This window comes from Apostichopus japonicus, chromosome 13 (assembly GCF_037975245.1).
Source record: "Apostichopus japonicus isolate 1M-3 chromosome 13, ASM3797524v1, whole genome shotgun sequence".
NCBI classification, from domain to species: domain Eukaryota; kingdom Metazoa; phylum Echinodermata; class Holothuroidea; order Aspidochirotida; family Stichopodidae; genus Apostichopus; species Apostichopus japonicus.
The window spans coordinates 22,926,147-22,931,607 of NC_092573.1; the positions used below are offsets into that span (position 1 = coordinate 22,926,147).

At 40.5% G+C, this 5,461-nt stretch overlaps 1 non-coding gene across 1 annotated transcript; it reads right to left on the minus strand.

Annotated features, from left to right (window-relative positions):
- Window positions 1-1,221: 1,221 nt before the first annotated feature.
- Trnac-gca (transfer RNA cysteine (anticodon GCA)) lies at window positions 1,222-1,293 on the minus strand. Its single transcript has one exon. It is a non-coding gene; the product is annotated as a tRNA-Cys (tRNA).
- Between the last annotated feature and the right edge of the window lie 4,168 nt (window positions 1,294-5,461).

The following is a 5,461-nucleotide window of genomic DNA, read 5'->3' on the forward strand; positions in this document are numbered from 1 at the left end:
TGCCCTCTTGCAACGATAGTTTAGGTGATGGATGAGATTCACTTCTTCCACTGTTGGATACTTCCCGGGGTTCAGCTTGGAGGGGGGGGGGGGAGGTGGCCCAACTACTTGAGACAAAGACATTGACTGCATGACCTCTGTGTTCTCGAAAAAAATCGTTTGGCTGTCGTTGATGGGTTGACTCTCTTTAATATTCTGCGGGTCCTGAGTCATACCATGGTTATCTTCCATATTGGCATTGATGTCACCATCATTTTTCCTTCAAAAGTTTAAAAAGTTGATAAAGAATTGCCTTTCCTTCACTAGAATCTTGTTCTTTAAATAACAGAGAACTAACCACTGCCCCACAGTGCACTGTAAAGAAATAATGCTCGTTTCTAATATTTCTAATAGTACAGAAGGGAAGGATAAAAAGAACAGAAAATCAAAATGTTGTAGCTAGGGTTTGAACTCTAGACAAGGAGTTTGTCCTATTCTTTTAGTTATTTATTTATTTATTATTATTATTATTATACAGCGGAAGGACCTCCAGATACTTTTTCGACTACAACGTTCCACCATTTCGGTGAAATCATTTTGTTGTCTCTTGTACTGCGATAAAAAATCGTCCATACTGAAACCAGTCTGGGATTTTTCTCCACACACCTTTGGAATCCAATGTACGCCACTGTGTGGATACGCCCTTCATTGTTATGTCATGATATATAGTGGCCAACATGCCATCATGATACCCTCAGAGTGCCCATGGATACTACGGCGATATGAACGATGAACAATACACGGGCGTGGTGTCAGGATAGACACAACACCACTTAAACATTGTTCTGACCGCCCTCCCAATCTCAAACCTGTGTTGGGGTTCCTGAATTACCCGACTTTGTCCACAGAAAAGCAAACGAAAATCATGTCCAATTGGCTACACCTCGTTCCAGTCTGTGAGTCAATATTACACTTAAAGAAATGCCGAGATAATCTAATTAACTATATTACATATTTTGGCTTTCTTTCGACATTATATCCTTTATATTTATGACATTAGAAAACTTACTTGTAGAACGCTACAACATTACACACATTATTATTATGTATCCGAACCGTTCTGAAGCGCCTTCTGGCACTACAACACGAAACTAACCTATTCTAATTTCTAACTATGTGAACTAATTAATCTATGAAATACACGTTTCCCTTCTACCACAGAAAAAGAAAGAATAAAAAGGTAGGGGACACCCGGATTTGAACCAGGGACCTCTCGATCTGCAGTCGAATGCTCTACCACTGAGCTATATCCCCATACGTTAGAGAAAGGCGAGCATGCAGTGCCTTTTGATTCTTACGTTTGTTTAAATTAGGAATTTTGTCGTCATGCATCCTGCCTTAGCACACGTCATGCTAAAGTTGACACCGACTTCCTATGCCGTTCCGCAAGAGTTGTCATATGGCACGCTCGGTATTCGTGTTCTTTTGTTCGTTTCTCCCACTTGGCTATATTAATATATTTGCCATGGTTACTTAATTAAGCATATGAAATAAAGATATTTTTAGCTAAAGAGCGAAGTACCTGACTTATGTTTTGTTTACTTCCAAAACCGAGGCTGGAAAGGACTTGTAGAAGTGGAGGACCTGTTGAAGTGCTATGTTGGATAGGGGTGCAGGTGAGGGTGAGGGTGGACGTGGGTGGGCAGTGCTCGATAAAGGCTATTCACTGATAGCTGGATATTCATGCAGTCTGGGAGAGATGGGGGACATTGGAACTAAATTAGACCCTATTTGTTTACACTAATTGGTGATATTAGCTAGTGATATACGTAGTTTTATCCCAACATACGGTGTCTTTATTAACTACAGTTCATCGATTTAACTGAGCTCGAGGCATAACTCACGTCCAAAAATGAACCAATGTTCCTCAACAGCCAACTTGCTCCTATAAATTGGATGCATTTATCACAAGACCATTTTGTGTCCACAGTGATAAATTTGATTCTGCCCTATTTCATCAGATTTACCTCACGGCCATGTGGCCTGAGCCCAGTAACCGTTATCACAGTACCTAAATTAGGAAGGCAAAACAGGGACAGCCTGTTAGAAACATATTTCCAAATAATTTTCGAAAAAAAAAATTACGTTCGAGTTGCTTCTTCACATTACTTTCTAATTATTTTCATTTTTGCATCACATCATCGGAAGATAATGTTATGAATGAAACCTTTATAATGTAGGCATTGCTTTCACGCATGATTATTTATATAGAGGTCCCTGAATGAAAATGTACACACAACGCCGGTCTTACCGCTTCAACTTGACCAGTTTGGTGGCCCCCAAATCATGATATCTGGTTCAGGGCCCTCATGGGTAAATCCTGCCTCCTGCCACTATACAAAATACGATATAACGTTAATTATTACTTCATAGTACGATGAAGGACATCCTGAGATGGGTGATAAATTAGCCCTGTTTATTTGAAGGTACCGGTAATTGTATATAGTTTCGACGAAGTTGATGAAGCTGTCTGAAAACCACACATACAGATAAATAACGATCTATGAAGGATGAACTCCTCAAATCGTGTGAACACTATCACCTGTTGTATAAGTCGGATCGGATTACGCCATGAACGTTCCCAGTAAGGTTGAAAGGATGTGTATCAGTTAGCCATTATCATAAATGTAAACAATACGGAGGAGCAGACGACGAAAAGAAAATATATCTAACGTTGTTATCTATAAAAATCGACATATTCGATGTAAACAAGAAAGGAATCCTTACCGATATAAGGGAATACGTCAATATTTTCTTTATGATCGACGTGACAGTTCCTGACCTATAATTCTATCGATGCTGTTGACGTCCTTACTTGACCTGATTACCCGAGCGGCTTAATTTAAATACAATTGGAGCATTTTAACGATACTCTTGTTGTTTGCAATTCATATGCAGCCCTTATCTTTATCCAAACTTATCTGTTGATTTAATTTTCTCACAGGGCAGTCATGGTAATAACTCTACTGCCTAGAGTGAGAAGGGGTGTGTATCGATGGTGTGACGTCATAGCTGGTCACAAGCATAGCTGTCACACAGGGTACCTGCGCACGAAAGCATTTCGATCTGTAGAGAATTCAGTTACACCGAAGAAAATATCATCTAACACAAGGAATGCATGAGGTTAAACAGTTATTAGGCTAAATTATTTGTGTCCAAATTTGATGATCACGGTTTGCGAGTCAGTTTGAGAGTAATTTAGTACATGAGTAGTGGTGTTAAACGCTTTCAATTTCCTTCGACGGTTGCCTACTACGATAGAGACCAATAACGTCAGTGAGTAATATTAGTTTACTACTGTTTTATACAATCGCGTATAGTTACCCCGTTGCCAGGTAACAGACTTTTGATTCCAAACTGAATCGCTGGACGGATTACCACATGACCCGTCATGCCATTTAAACTGCACGTGACCGTGATGATAAACTGACGACACATCATCGGTCATTACGCGCAATGCTCTTTGCATGATGCAAACTGTTCATATTTGAACAAAGAATTACACAGCTGTGTCAGACGATGACGTGATACAACAACAACAATTAACACAAAGCAAACTTCGTCATAAAAAGAGAAAACATAGTTTTGTGATGCTACCATGCACAGTCACCGATCTTAATTAAAATATGAATTTTGAACTGTACAGTAGGGATGGGAGAATCACTATAGCTACTAGCTGGTATAAGATCGACCGTCGCATAACATGGTAGGTTACAGAGTATACGTGTTACTTATCGTGATACGCGGACCCTGGGCTGGTGTACACACTACACAGGAGTAAGCTTTGGCAATAATTAAGCATAGCAACAATTATAAACTTTCTCAGCCTCAGTTTATGGTCCGTTTAGCTACATACATTTAATAACATTGGGACGTTGTGACCACTTTAGGCTGGCCCATACCAAATGATAATGAAGCGGTGGATCGAAGGCGCGTGTGTACGGGAGAGGGTACACCCTCTTTCTGACCCCCCCCCCCCTTGGGGGGGGGGGGGAGGGAGGACCCCACACGCCCTACACGTGAGTCAACTTCAACGACATAAGGAAAGTTCACCCTCTCCTTTTTGAAATCCAGAATTCCCTATGGTTAGCTTCTAGGTTACAAGTGTTCGCGCCAAATGTTAGCACAGAAATTGGTGAAATTTCTATTTTCTTTCTTTGACCATCCAATTAAACTTGTTCCCCGACATTTGAGGGTAATTATTCAGTATGTTGTGGGACAAAGCGTGGATTGTGTTTAGTAGTGTAAATCGCTATTATCACTTATATGCAGTGTTGCCCCCAGGTTTATATGTGACGCCGCGGCAACTCGCCAAACTTTCCCGCCAAATCGTATCAGTAAACGCCAAATACGAATTTGCTGTTATTTTATGGGTAGGAATTGTGTGGATTCGCAGTTCATTGCAATTGGGGTGACTTCTTACATGAACACGAGGAAGTAAAACGTGGCCGAAAAAAATCCATTGTTTTTTACCGACGTGTGGGATTTGAGCCAGGTTTTCCTCCGGCCAATGAAAATTGAAAAACGCCAAATTTGACATATTTTGGCGTTTAAAGCGCCAAACTGGCAAAGCAATTTTATGGAAAGTTATCCAAATACGCGACAACAAAATTCGTTGGGATTAATGCCACAATTGACCTTCCTCGCCGATTGTTATTTCATTATGAAACACTCGCTGGCTTACAGCTGAGCTTGCATGAAACACCACATTGATGGAGGCTGAATCAATGTTAACACTCCCAAAACACCCTACACTGACATTAACCCTACAATGAACCCAGATGCCGTTTACAAGCTGTTCATTTTCCAATAGTTGTTTTTCTCCTCTGACCAAAAAACAAACAATGAAACAAAGGCAACTAACTCAACGGAAGGGGACGCTATTAAACATTTATTTTTACAGTACGATAATACTGAAAGAAATGAATCAGTGACGTGTGCATAAGAGCTTTGGATTGAAGCTGCCGTGCGATGATTATATGGCGCTATTTATAATTCCGACCTAGGGCATAGTACGGCAAACCGTTTTACTTTTAATTTAATACTTAATGATATCAGTAATTACTTAATTAATGATATCATAAATATCGACTGATGATATCATAAAATATTTAATGATATCGTTTATTAATGTCATATCCGAGGCACGAGTTGCTTCTCCTTGATGATTGACCACTTCCAAATATCATCCGGGGGCCGTATGGGTAGTATTGACAGCCTGGAGTGAGGGCGCTATAATACTGGATCAGACAGAGCCGTAGATCTCTGGGATCAGATAGAGGCAGCTCTAGGATCAGATCAGGCTACGATATCAGGCCTGAAGCAATGAACTCCTAGAGGCGCCAACGTTGCAGGGGAACATTACTCTCGACTCCTGTAACTTGTGAAGTTAATTGTACACCGGGCCGGGGAACACTGTAAC